The sequence below is a fragment of the Arachis ipaensis genome, chromosome B3 (assembly GCF_059453495.1).
Source record: "Arachis ipaensis isolate K30076 ecotype BB chromosome B3, ASM5945349v1, whole genome shotgun sequence".
Lineage (NCBI taxonomy): Eukaryota > Viridiplantae > Streptophyta > Magnoliopsida > Fabales > Fabaceae > Arachis > Arachis ipaensis.
Window position 1 is genome coordinate 85,490,974 of NC_142438.1, and position 13,354 is coordinate 85,504,327.

The window sequence follows — 13,354 nt, forward strand, 5'->3', positions numbered from 1 at the left end:
GTGCACCAAAATCCCATGAAAAAAAAGCGTGCATACATTATTATTTGAGAAAGTCTACGAGGCTAGCAGATTTTGTGGTTTTTAGCCATCAATTAGCTATCAATAATGTTTTTAATGGTGTGAGATTGCATGTAATGGTATAGAATCATTCAATTTCTGTTTGATGGTTAAATGTTGGCTAGAATTTAATAAAAATGTTGGCCTCCTATCACTCCTCTTATTATTTTTCCTTTTTTGTACTCTTTTTTTGTCGCACACAAATTTTTATTAAAGAACACAAAAATTTATTGATATAGTACATAATTTTTTAAAAATTAACACAAAATTTTATACATAACACAAACTTATCAATATAGCAAAAATATTTTTATGCATAACACATATTTTTATACATAACACACAAATTTTTGTACATAGTACAAATTTTTGCTGACAATATATTTATTAGTTGAGTGAGTCAATGATCTAAGTACGTACTCCTCCAAAAATTTCTATCCTGCACATCAAAAATTCTATGTGATGCAACAAGATTTTTGTGTTGTTCATACAAATCTATGTTTTATGCGTATATTATTGGTTAGGCATCAATGTTTTGAACATGTCTTTAAAAAACTTTTGTGTTGTATACTAAAAAATGTGTGTTGTACACTAAAATTTATAATATAAATGGTCTTGGTCATCTTAAATAATAAATAAATGGATTAAAAGAGAATCAAAACGTCACCTATTAAAAAATAAAAAAGAAAGGAACGCGCCACTTTACAAAGATTGCGCACAGAGTTGAATTTTACTAAATGCGTACAATAATAAAATTTGTATTGAATAAAAAATAATGAAAAAGACCATACAAATATTGAACACGACAGTGTCATTGAACCAAAAAAAATGGTAGTTACAGAAGAGATGACGGAGTTACCAAGTAAAATGAGTATGCTGGTTCTATCCATAGATACTACGATGATGGTGTTCCCAATGAGGACGAGCATTGTGTTGTCCCCTACTAAAGTTAGGACGATAGGATTGCCTAGCAAGCCAAACATGGAGGTGTTGCTTCGGATTTTTTAATTAAATAAATTAAATAAATGTTTTAATTACTGAAATAAATAATTATAAAAATTATTATCGAAATCCGTCCCTCAGCCTAACGAGATAAGCTTGCACATATCTCGTTTACACTGTAAACAAGATAAGGCATGTGCGCGTGACACGTATATATCTTGTTTACATTGTAAACGAGATATGTACAAGCTTATATCGTTTACACTGTAAAGGAGATAAGGCTGGGGGATGCCTATATATAGATGTCGTTTAAAGCGAGGTTCTGTGTCCCAGTTCGAACCTTTCTATCACTTTCTCCTCTCTTTTGCCCCTTTCTGACCATATTATCAAGTAATATGAAGATGGCATGCGCAGATGCACGTGATCAGGACATCAACAGGCTGAATGCGACATGGCACTATGCCGGGACAGCCGACTTTGCGGTTAGTTCTATTATCTTGAGTTTTATGTAATCTCATATATGTATAGCCATGGTTAGGGTGCTTGCCAAGAAGTAAAATATAATTTGTATAATTAAGAATAGGTCACTGATAGAAGCTAGTAATTTTAGCAATATGGTTATCATTTTTTGGTAATTAAGTTGTTAGTAAAATAATTATTAATTTAGAGTTTAAATGCTAGGGTAGATGTTTTTCAATTGTTGAGTTTAGTTTTTTTGTCCCATGTTTCTTAATTTATTAATTTAGTTAGTAAATATCCAAGTTTGATAATTAGATTATTATGTTAAGTCAAAGTTTGATAGTTAGATTGTTAATAACTTTATTGAATATTTTAATTTCACATAACGCAATGAAAAAATGTGTATTAGTTAAGAAAGTACATATTAACAGAAAATATCGTGTCGGCATAAATTCAGTTGGTACATAGGTTTAAAATTCTATTAAAAAAAATAGTAAAGGTAGTTTGATATGTTGATGGGACCTAAGCAAATTTTTAATTTTTAATAATTGTGAAATATTTTTTTCTGTCAGAAGTCTCGCCTACTCCTGCTCCGATGAGTGAGTCGCACGCTTTCTTTACCCGACGCTATCGTCCCGTATCTGAGGGAGGCTGGATTTGGTGATACGACGCCTCTCAGGGATTTCGTATTTGACAACTCCCTAATTACGACATTCGTGGAGCGATGGTAGGTGTGAAATATTCATGTCGCATTCAGCCTGTTGATGTCTCGATCACGTGCATCTAGGTGTGCCATCTTCCAATTACTCGATAATATGGTCAAAAAGGGGTAAAAGAGAGGGGAAAGTGGTCGAAAGGTTCGAAATGGGCTCAGAACCTCGCTGTAAATGACATCTATATATAGGCGTCCCCAACCTTATCTCGTTTATAGTGTAAACGAGATAAGCATGCGCTTATCTCGTTTACACTGTAAAGGAGATATACACGTGTCATGTGCACATGCCTTATCTCGTTTACAGTGTAAACGAGATAAGGCTCTGAGACGGATTTCGGTAATAATTTTTATAATTGTTTATTGCTCGAGTTTAGACGACGCAAACTGGCATTGAACGCGAGTTCTACGCTGCATTCTGGAGTCAAACGCCAGAAACACGTCACGAACCAGAGTTGAACGCCAAAAACACGTTACAACTTGGCGTTCAACTCCAAAAGAAGCCTCTGCACGTGTAAACTTCAAGCTCAGCCCAAGCACACACCAAGTGGGCCCTGGAAGTGGATTTCTGCATCAATTACTTACTTCTGTAAACCCTAGTAGCTAGTCTAGTATAAATAGGACTTTTTACTATTGTATTTACATCTTTGGATGATCTTTAGATCATGTTTGGGGGCTGGCCATTCGGCCATGCCTGGACCTTCATCACTTATGTATTTTCAACGGTAGAGTTTTTACACACCATAGATTAAGGTGTGAAGCTCTGCTGTTCCTCAAAGATTAATGCAAAGTACTACTGTTTTTCTATTTAATTCAACTTATTCCGCTTCTAAGATATTCATTCGCACTTCAATATGATGGATGTGATGATCGTGACAGTCATCATCATTCTCAACTTATGAGCGCGTGCGTGACAACCACTTCCGTTCTACCTTAGATTGAATGGATATCTCTTGGATATCTAATACAGGGGACTGACGATTAGATTTTTGACGGTTTAGAAATTCACTAATAAAATCTCGTTGCAAGTATAGTCTCTAAACCAATCACTAATCCTTTCATACAAAAAGTTGTTTGTCACTAAAACAAACCCCTAAAATTTATAAACCGAAGTATTCAAACCTCGGGTCGTTCTCCCTAGGAATTACAATAAAGTGTCTTGTTATTGGTTATGAGTTATTTTGGGGTTTTGGATAAGAAGCATGAAAAGTAAATGGCAATGAAAATAAACTAACAACTATAAAAGGCTCTTGGTAAGGTGTGAGAACTAGAAGTCCTATCCTAGTTATCCTTCTCAATTGTGATGAGAATTGTTCATTGCTACCACTTAGTTAACCCTTACTAATTAAAGGAAAGTCAAGTGGATGAATTGACTTGAGCCACAAGTTCTAGCCAACTCCCAAGGAAAGACTAGCTTTAGTGCACTCCAAACCAATTAGCAATCTCTCCAATTACCAATCAACAAAGGAATTAGATAACTCAAGTGTCACTAATTACTCTACCTAGGCCAAGAGGAACAAAATCTATACTATATCTAGAAGAGGCATTTCAACAAACACATAAAAGGCAATAAAAGTAAACAACATAAATTGCAAGAATTAAAGAGAGATCTAACTACAAAGGCAAGAGATCAACAATAGAAAAGTAAAGAAGAACAATTATTATGAATTACCTCTTATTGAATTGAAAGAAAATGGAAGGAACAATAGTAGATCTACAACAAGGTATAAGAACAACATAAAGAAAATTACAATAAAAGAATGGAAGAAGAATGAATGTAACAACAAGTAATTGAGAAGATAGAAGTAGAAGAAGATGAATTAAAATCTAGATCTAAGAACTAAACCTAATCCTAATCCTAATTCTAGAGAGAAGTGAGAGCTTCTCTCTCTAGAAACTAACTCTAACTACTAAACTAAGCTAATGATTAAAAGTATGTTGATTCCTCTTCAATCCTTGGCTTAAATAACATCAGAAATGAGTTGGATTGGGCCCACAAGGCTTCTAAAATCGCTGGCCACGTTTTGCTTTAAGTGAACTAGGTGGCAGCAACGGCGTGTGCGCGTACTTTGCGCGTGCGCGCCACCATACGTGTAGCAACTATGGCAAATCTTATATCTTTTCGAAGCCCCGGATGTTAGCTTTCCAACCCAACTGGAACCGCATTATTTGGACCTCTGTAGCTCAAGTTATGGCCGATTAAGTGCGAAGAGGTCGGCTTGACAGCTTTCCGGTTCTTTCATTTCTTCATGAGTTCTCCAACTTTTCATGCTTTCTTTCTTCATTCCCTTGATCCAATCTTTGCCTCCTAAACCTTAAATCACTTAACAAACATATCAAGGCATCTAATAGAATCAAGGTGAATTAAATTTAGCTATTTTGAGTCCTAAAAAGCATGTTTTCACATTCAAGCACAATTAAAGGAGAATATACAAAACCATGCTATTTCTTGAATAAATATGGGTAAAAGGTGATAAAATCCCCAAAAATCAATACAAGATAAACCCTACAAATGGGGTTTGTCAGGGACCGAGTCTGAGATATTAGAGTCTTCGTGGTATAAGTTAGAACCCATGGATGGCCATTCCTGAGATCTGGAAAGTCTAAACCTTGTCTGTGGTATTCCGAGTAGGATTTGGGAAGGGATGACTGTGACGAGCTTAAAACTCGCGAGTGCTGGGCATAGTGACAGACGTAAAAGGATCAATGGATCCTATTCCAGTAAGACCAAGAACCGACAGATGAATAGCCGTGCCGTGACAGAGCATCTTGGACCACTTTCACTGAGAGGACGGGAAGTAGCCATTGACAACGGCGATGCCAAACATACAGCTTGCCATGGAAAGGAGTAGGAAGGATTGGATGAAGACAGCAGGAAAGCAGAGGTTCAGAGGGACGAAAGCATCTCTATACGCTTATCTGAAATTTCCACCAATGAATTACATAAGTACCACTATCCTATTTTATATTTTATTTATCTTTTACTTATCAATTCATAAAATCAGTTTAATCCGCCTGACTGAGATTTACAAGGTAACCATAGCTTGCTTCAAGCCGACAATCTCCGTGGGATCGACCCTTACTCACGTAAGGTTTATTACTTGGACGACCCAGTGCACTTGCTGGTTAGTTGTACGAAATTGTGAAACAGAATTAAGAACATGAACGTGCGTATTGCGTTTTTAGCGCCGTTACTAAGGAACGAATGATCACGATTTCGCACACTAAGTTTTTGGCGCCGTTGCCGGGGATTGTTTGAGTTTGGACAACTGACGGTTCATCTTGTTGCTCAGATTAGGTAATTTTATTTTAATTTTAAGCTTTTTATTTCTTATTTTTGAAAAATAAAAAAAATTTATAATTTCTTCTTTTTCATTTTTCCCAATTAATTTTCAAAAAAAAAAAATTATAAAATTATAAAATCAAAAATATTTTTTATGTTTCTTGTTTGAGTCTTGTGTCATGTTTTAAGTTTGGTGTCAATTGCATGTTTTTATTCATCTTGCATTTTTTTGAAATATTGCATTCATGCATTGCATTCATCATGATCTTCAAGTTGTTCTTAATAAACTTTCTTGTTTGATCTTCATATTATATTGTTTTGTGTTGTATGGTGTTTTTCATATGCATTCTTGCATCCATAGTATCCAAACATGAAAGATTTCTAAGTTTGGTGTCTTGCATGTTTTCTTTGCATATAAAAATTTTCAAATATAAGTCTTGATGTTCATCTTGATCTTCAAAGTGTTCTTGGTGTTCATCTTGACATTCATAGTGTTTTTGTATGCATTGTGCATTTTGATTCATGATTTACATGCATAGAGTCTTTTTGATGTTTTTCTCTCTCATCATTAAAAATTCAAAAATAAAAAAATATCTTTCCCTTTTTCTCTCATAAATTTTCAAAAAATTGAGTTGAATTTTTCAAATTTTTTTTAAAATTCAATTGTTTCTTATGAGTCAAATCAAATTTTCAATTTAAAAAAATCTTATCTTTTTCAAAATCTTTTTCAAAAATCAAATCTTTTTCATTTTTCTTATTTATTTTCAAAAATTTTAAAAATATTTTTCAAAAAATCTTTTTCTTAATTTTATCTCATAAATTTCGAAAATATTATCAACAATTAATGTTTTGATTAAAAAATTTCAAGTTTGTTACTTGCATAGTAAGAAAGATTCAACCTTTAAATTCTAGAATCATATCTTGTGATTACTTGTGAGTCAAGTCATTAATTTTGATTTTAAAATTTCAAATCTTTTTCAAACAAATATCTTTTCAATCATATCTTTTCAATCATATCTTTTTAATCATATCTATTTTTAAAATAAATTTCTATCATATCTTTTTAAATCTTATCTTTTTCAAAAATTTGATTTTAAAATATCTCTTCTAACTTCTTATCTTCTTATCTTTTCAAAATTGAATTTCAAATCTTTTTCAACTAACTAATTGACTTTTTGTTTGTTTCTTATCTTTTTCAAAACTAACTAACTAAATCTCTCTCTCTAATTTTCGAAAATCCCTTCCTTCTTTTCCAAATTTTCTTTTTAATTAACTAATTGTTTTAATTTTAATTTAATTTCAATTTCAATTTTCGAATTTTTAACTTTAATTTTTATTTTTATTTTTATTTTAATTTTAATTTTCGAAATTCCCTCTCTCTCATCCCCTTCTATTTATTTATTCATCAACTAACACTTCTTTTCATCTCATATCTCTGCTCCTATCCTCATCCTTGTGTTTGGATTATCCATTCTTCTTCACCCTTATTCCCTTTCTTCTTCTACTAACAACAAGGGAACCTCTATACTGTGGTAAAAAGGATCCCTATTATTATTTTCTGTTCCCTTCTTTTTCATATGAGCAAGAGCAAGGACAAGAACATTCTTGTTGAAGCAGACCTTGAACCTGAAAGGACTCTAAAGAGAAAATTAAGAGAAGCTAAAATACAACAATCCAGAGACAACCTTACAGAATTTTTCGAAAAGGAAGAGGAGATGGCAGCCGAAAATAATAATAATGCAAGGAGGATGCTTGGTGATTATACTACACCTACTTCCAAGTTTGATGGAAGAAGCATCTCAATCCCTACCATTGGAGCAAACAATTTTGAGCTGAAACCTCAATTAGTTGCTCTAATGCAACAGAACTGCAAATTCCATGGACTTCTATCAGAAGATCCCTATCAGTTTTTAACTGAGTTCCTACAATCTGTGAGACTGTTAAGACTAATGGAGTAGATCCTGAAGTCTACAGGCTCATGCTTTTCCCTTTTGCTGTAAGAGACAGAGCTAGAACATGGTTGGACTCACAACCTAAATATAGCCTGAACTCTTGGGATAAGCTGGTCACAGTCTTCTTGGCTAAGTTCTTTCCTCCTCAAAAGCTGAGCAAGCTTAGAGTGGATGTTCAGACCTTCAAGCAAAAAGATGGTGAATCCCTCTATGAAGCTTGGGAAAGATACAAGCAGATGACCAAAAGGTGTCCTCCTGACATGCTTTCATAATGGACCATTCTGGATATATTCTATTATGGTCTGTCTGAGTTCTCTAAGATGTCACTGGACCATTCTGCAGGTGGATCCATTCACCTAAAGAAAATGCCTGCAGAAGCTCTGAACAAGGTCAAATCAAAGGAAAGCAAGGTCAAAACTTAGTGAAAATACTATAAATGCATAAAAGAGCCTTGACTTGGGAATGAGATTTAAGGAATCCTATCATCGTCATAGCCATAACTATGGCAACTATGATGAGTCAATCTCGCTTCGTCAATCCCTAACATCGAGGAGTAAGTCAAGCAAGCATAATTGACCTTAACCCATTAGTCCTAGCTAACTTAGTAATTGCTTACTAAGAAGCTAGCATCAATGGAAACAAGAGACAACTAAATATCCAAGAATTACCACTAAATGTCGGACATTATGACTCTAGTATCCTAGGAACTCATTTCTCAAGCCAAGGTGTGAAAAGCTACTCAAAATTACCAAGTGGCATTTTCACAAACACTTGGTGGGCATAAAACCAAAACATAGGAAAATGCAAGGAAAAATAAAAACTATAACCAAACTATTCACAAAATCAACAATAAACATGCAATCAAGTAAATATAAACCATGAAACATTAAATTCATCAATCAAAACTTTAAGAAACCAAAATAGCATATATTAACAAAGTAACTTGAACCATAAAGCAAAGTAGCAAGAGTAGTGAAATTAAAGAGGAAATTAAAGTGTACTTACAATAAAGATGAGTAAAATCCAAGATCAAAGCTTAACTATAAAATGCTACATTGGAAATTAAGTAAAAACCTAAGAGAGAATTATCTAATCTACACTACTCCTACTCCTAATTATGTTGTAAAACTGATGAACCCCATTTTCAGGGTTTATCTTGTGTTGAATTTAGAGCATTTTATCAACCTTTTCTCACATTTATCCAATGAAATAGCATGATTTTGTGATTCTCCCTTAATTTGTGCTTAAATATGAAAACATGCTTCTAGGCCTTTAATTTGATTATTTTAATTCACCTTTGATTCCACTAGATGCCTTGATTTGTTTGTCAAGTGATTTCAGGTTGAAAAGGCCAGGAATGGATCAAACGAGTGAAGAGCAAAGCATGAAAAGTGGAGAACACATGGAAAAGCCAAAGAATTGGATGAGCTCATGGACGCGCACGCTGATGAGCGGATAATTTATACGCTTTTTGGCATTGTTTTTAGTATGTTTTTAGTAGGATCTAGTTACTTTTAGGGATGTTATTGGTGGACGAAATTGTGTTCCATGTTCTTTGTACTTGTATGAGAGTAACAATATATAATTGTATTGAATCCTCATTGTGGCTCTATGTGTGGACACAACTCCGTTCAACTAACCAGCAAGTGTACTGGGTCGTCCAAGTAATAAACCTTACGTGAGTAAGGGTCGATCCCACAGAGATTGTTGGTATGAAGCAAGCTATGGTCACCTTGCAAATCTCAGTCAGGCGGATTTAAACATGATATTTTATTAGATTAAAATAAACAATAAAAGGGATAGAGATACTTATGTAGATTTATTGGCAGGAATTTCAGATAAGCGAATGGAGATGCTTTTCGTTCCTCTGAATCTCTGTTTTCCTGCTATCTTCATCCAATCAGTCTTACTCCTTTCTATGGCTGGCTTTATGTGATACATCACCACTGTCAATGGCTACTTTTGGTCATCTCTCGGGAAAATGATCCAATGCCCTGTGACGGCACGGCTAATCGTCTGGAGGCATCACCTTTGTCAATGGCTTCATCTTATCCTCTCAGTGAATAATCTGCTCACGCACCCTGTCACGGCACGGCTATTCATCTGTCGGTTCTCGATCATGCTGGAATAGGATTTACTATCCTTTTGCGTCTGTCACTAACGCCCTGCAATTGCGAGTTCGGAGCTCGTCACAGTCATTCAATCATTGAATCCTACTCAGAATACCACAGACAAGGTTTAGACCTTCCGGATTCTCTTGAATGCCGCCATCATTCTAGCTTACGCCACGAAGATTCTGGTTAGGAGATCTAAGAGATACTCATTCTAGCTTAATTCATGTAGAACAGAAGTGTTTGTCAGGCACGCGTTCATAAGGGAGAAGGATGATGAGCGTCACACATAATCATCACCTTCATCACGTTATTGGGTGCGAATGGATATCTTAGAAGCGAAATAAGAAGAATTGAATAGAAAACAGTAGTACTTTGCATTAATCTTTGAGGTACAGCAGAGCTCCACACCTTAATCTATGGAGTGTAGAAACTCTACCGTATGAAAATACATAAGTGAAGGTCCAGGCATGGCCGTGTGACCAGCCCCCTATGATCTAAGAACCAGGCGTCCAAAGATGTCAAATACAATAGTAAGAGGTCCTATTTATAATAAACTAGCTACTAGGGTTTACATGAGTAAGTAATTGATGTACAAATCCACTTCCGGGGCCCACTTGGTGCGTGCTTGGGCTTGGGCTTGAGTGTTACACGTGCAGAGGCCATTTGTGGAGTTGAACGCCAGTTTCTGTGCCAGTTTGGGCGTTCAACTCTGGTTTTGGATCCTTTTCTGGCGCTGGACGCCAGATTTGGGTAGAAGGCTGGCGTTGAACGCCAGTTTACGTCGTCAATTCTTGGCCAAAGTATGGACTATTATATATTGCCGGAAAGCCCTGGATGTCTACTTTCCAACGCAATTGGAATCGCGCCATTTCGAGTTCTGTAGCTCCAGAAAATCCACTTTGAGTGCAGGGAGGTCAGAATCCAACAGCATCAGCAATCCTTTTTCAACCTCTGAATCTGATTTCTGCTCAAGTCCCTCAATTTCAGCCAGAAAATACCTGAAATCACAGAAAAACACACAAACTCATAGTAAAGTCCAGAAATGTGAATTTAACACAAAATCTATTAAAAACATCCCTAAAAGTAACTAGATCCTACTAAAAACATACTAAAAACAATGTCAAAAAGCGTATAAATTATCCGCTCATCAGTTATCATTAGTTTTTATGTTAAATTCACATTTCTGGACTTTACTATGAGTTTGTGTATTTTTCTGTGATTTCAGGTATTTTCTGGCTGAAATTGAAGGACTTGAGCAGAAATCAGATTCAGAGGTTGAAGAAGGACTGCTGATGCTGTTGGATTCTGACCTCCCTGCACTCAAAGTGGATTTTCTAGAGCTACAGAACTTGAAATGGAGTGCTTCTAATTGAGTTGGAAAGTAGACATCCAGGGCTTTCCAGAAATATATAATAGTCCATACTTTGGCTAAGAATAGATGACGTAAACTGGCGTTCAACGCCAGCTTTCTACCCAAATCTGGCGTCCAGCGCCAGAAAAGGAGCCAAAACCAGAGTTGAACGCCCAAACTGGCACAAAAACTGGCGTTCAACTCCAAGAAGGACCTCTACACGTGCAACACTCAAGCCCAGCCCAAGCACACACCAAGTGGGCCCCGGAAGTGGATTTATGCATCAATTACTTACTCATGTAAACCCTAGTGACTAGTTTATTATAAATAGGACCTTTTACTATTGTATTAGACATCTTTGGTCTCAGCTTTAATCCATTGTTCATCTTAGGAGACTATTGATCACGTTTTAGGGGATTGGCCATCTCGGCCATGCCTGAACCTTCACTTATGTATTTTCATACGGTAGAGTTTCTACACTCCATAGATTAAGGTGTGGAGCTCTGCTGTTCCTCAAAGATTAATGCAAAGTACTACTGTTTTCTATTCAACTCATCTTATTTCGCTTCTAAGATATCCATTCGCACCCAAGAACGTGATGAAGGTGATGATTACGTGTGACGCTCATCACCATTCTCCCCTATGAACACGTGCCTGACAAACACTTCCGTTCTACATGAAATAAGCTAGAATGAATATCTCTTAGATCTCCTAACCGGAATCTTCGTGGCGTAAGCTAGAATGATGGCGGCATTCAAGAGAATCCGGAAGGTCTAAACCTTGTCTGTGGTATTCCGAGTAGGATTCAATGATTGAATGACTGTGACGAGCTCCTAACTCGCGATTGTTGGGCGTTAGTGACAGATGCAAAAGGAGGGTGAATCCTATTCCAGCATGATCGAGAACCGACAGATGAATAGCCGTGCCGTGACAGGGTGCGTGAGCATATTATTCACTGAGAGGATAAGATGAAGCCATTGGCAAGGGTGATGTCTCCAGACGATTAGCCGTGCCGTGACAGGGCATTGGATCATTTTCCCGAGAGATGACCGAAAGTAGCCATTGACAGTGGTGATGTATCACATAAAGCCAGCCATGGAAAGGAGTAAGACTGATTGGATGAAGATAGCAGGAAAGCAGAGGTTCAGAGGAACGAAAAGCATCTCCATTCGCTTATCTGAAATTCCTACCAATGATTTACATAAGTACCTCTATCCCTATTCTATTATTTATTATTCGAAAACATCATTATCAATTTATATCTGCCTAACTGAGATTTTCAAGGTGACCATAGCTTGCTTCATACCAACAATCTCCGTGGGATTCGACCCTTACTCACGTAAGGTATTACTTGGACGACCCAGTGCACTTGCTGGTTAGTTGTATCGAAGTTGTGAACCATGGTATTGGCACCATGTTCTTGGCGCCATTGCCAGGGAAAGAAAGAGCCATGAATTTTACATAATTAAAGTGTAATCACGATTACGCGTACCAAGTTGCTCACATTGCTCACGTTGCCAGGGATTACGCGTACGCACGGAAGGTTGTGCGTATGCATACCTCTGATTTCTGTACTTGTGTGCATGCACAAGTGGTTGTGCGTATGCACACTTTAGTGTGTGCTTCTCCTTTGTTTTCTTCATGTGTTCTCCCTTCTTACATGCTTCCTTCCACTTCTACCTATCCATTCTTGTGTCTAGGACTTGAAATCACTCAAAAAATATATCACGACATTGAATGGAATAAAAGTGGAATTACATTGCTCAATTTAAGCACAAAAATACATGTTTTCACTTTTAGGTTCGATTTAGGGATAAAACACAAAAGTATGCTATTTTGGTGATTAAGTGTGAGTTTATATGATGAAATCCATCCAATTCAAGCCAAAAATTATCATCAAATATGGACTCATCAATTCTCTCACACTTAAACAATAGCATCTATGTCCTCATGCTAAACACAAACAAGGAGAATGATCAAAGGGTAATCAACTTATTGAATGCAACTATCTATATGCATACAAGTATATTATATGCTATCTATATCTATCTATACTATAGTTTTCTATGAAATTGGTGAAAACAAACAATCAAATTTTCAAGCAAGTATATGAACATATAGGGCTAAGCAAAGAAGTAATTCAATGCAATCAAAATTTAAAGAGTTGATTCAACTCATCAAAACAAAGCAACTTGCATGAATGCATGACAAGAGGTGTGGAAGCATAGAATTGAATGATTGAACCCTCACTAGGTGTGTATACACTTTCAATACTCGATGTTTAGGGTTTAATCACTCAAGTCTCCTTTAATCGTGCTTTCAAAGATTTACTTTTCATCTAACAATCAACAAGTAATTGATGCATGCATGCAAGTATCATGAGGTCTTTCTAGGGTTGTAATGGGGTTAGGGTTAAGGTGGGGTAAGTATGGCTAAGTGGACTAAGGAATTGGATCTTTGATTAGCTCAAGTATCTTACTCAAC

General features: G+C 36.1%; 1 non-coding gene across 1 annotated transcript; it reads right to left on the reverse strand.

Annotated features, from left to right (window-relative positions):
• Window positions 1–7,563: 7,563 nt before the first annotated feature.
• LOC148571420 (small nucleolar RNA R71) lies at window positions 7,564–7,671 on the reverse strand. The gene has a single exon (XR_015907963.1). It is a non-coding gene; the product is annotated as a small nucleolar RNA R71 (small nucleolar RNA).
• Between the last annotated feature and the right edge of the window lie 5,683 nt (window positions 7,672–13,354).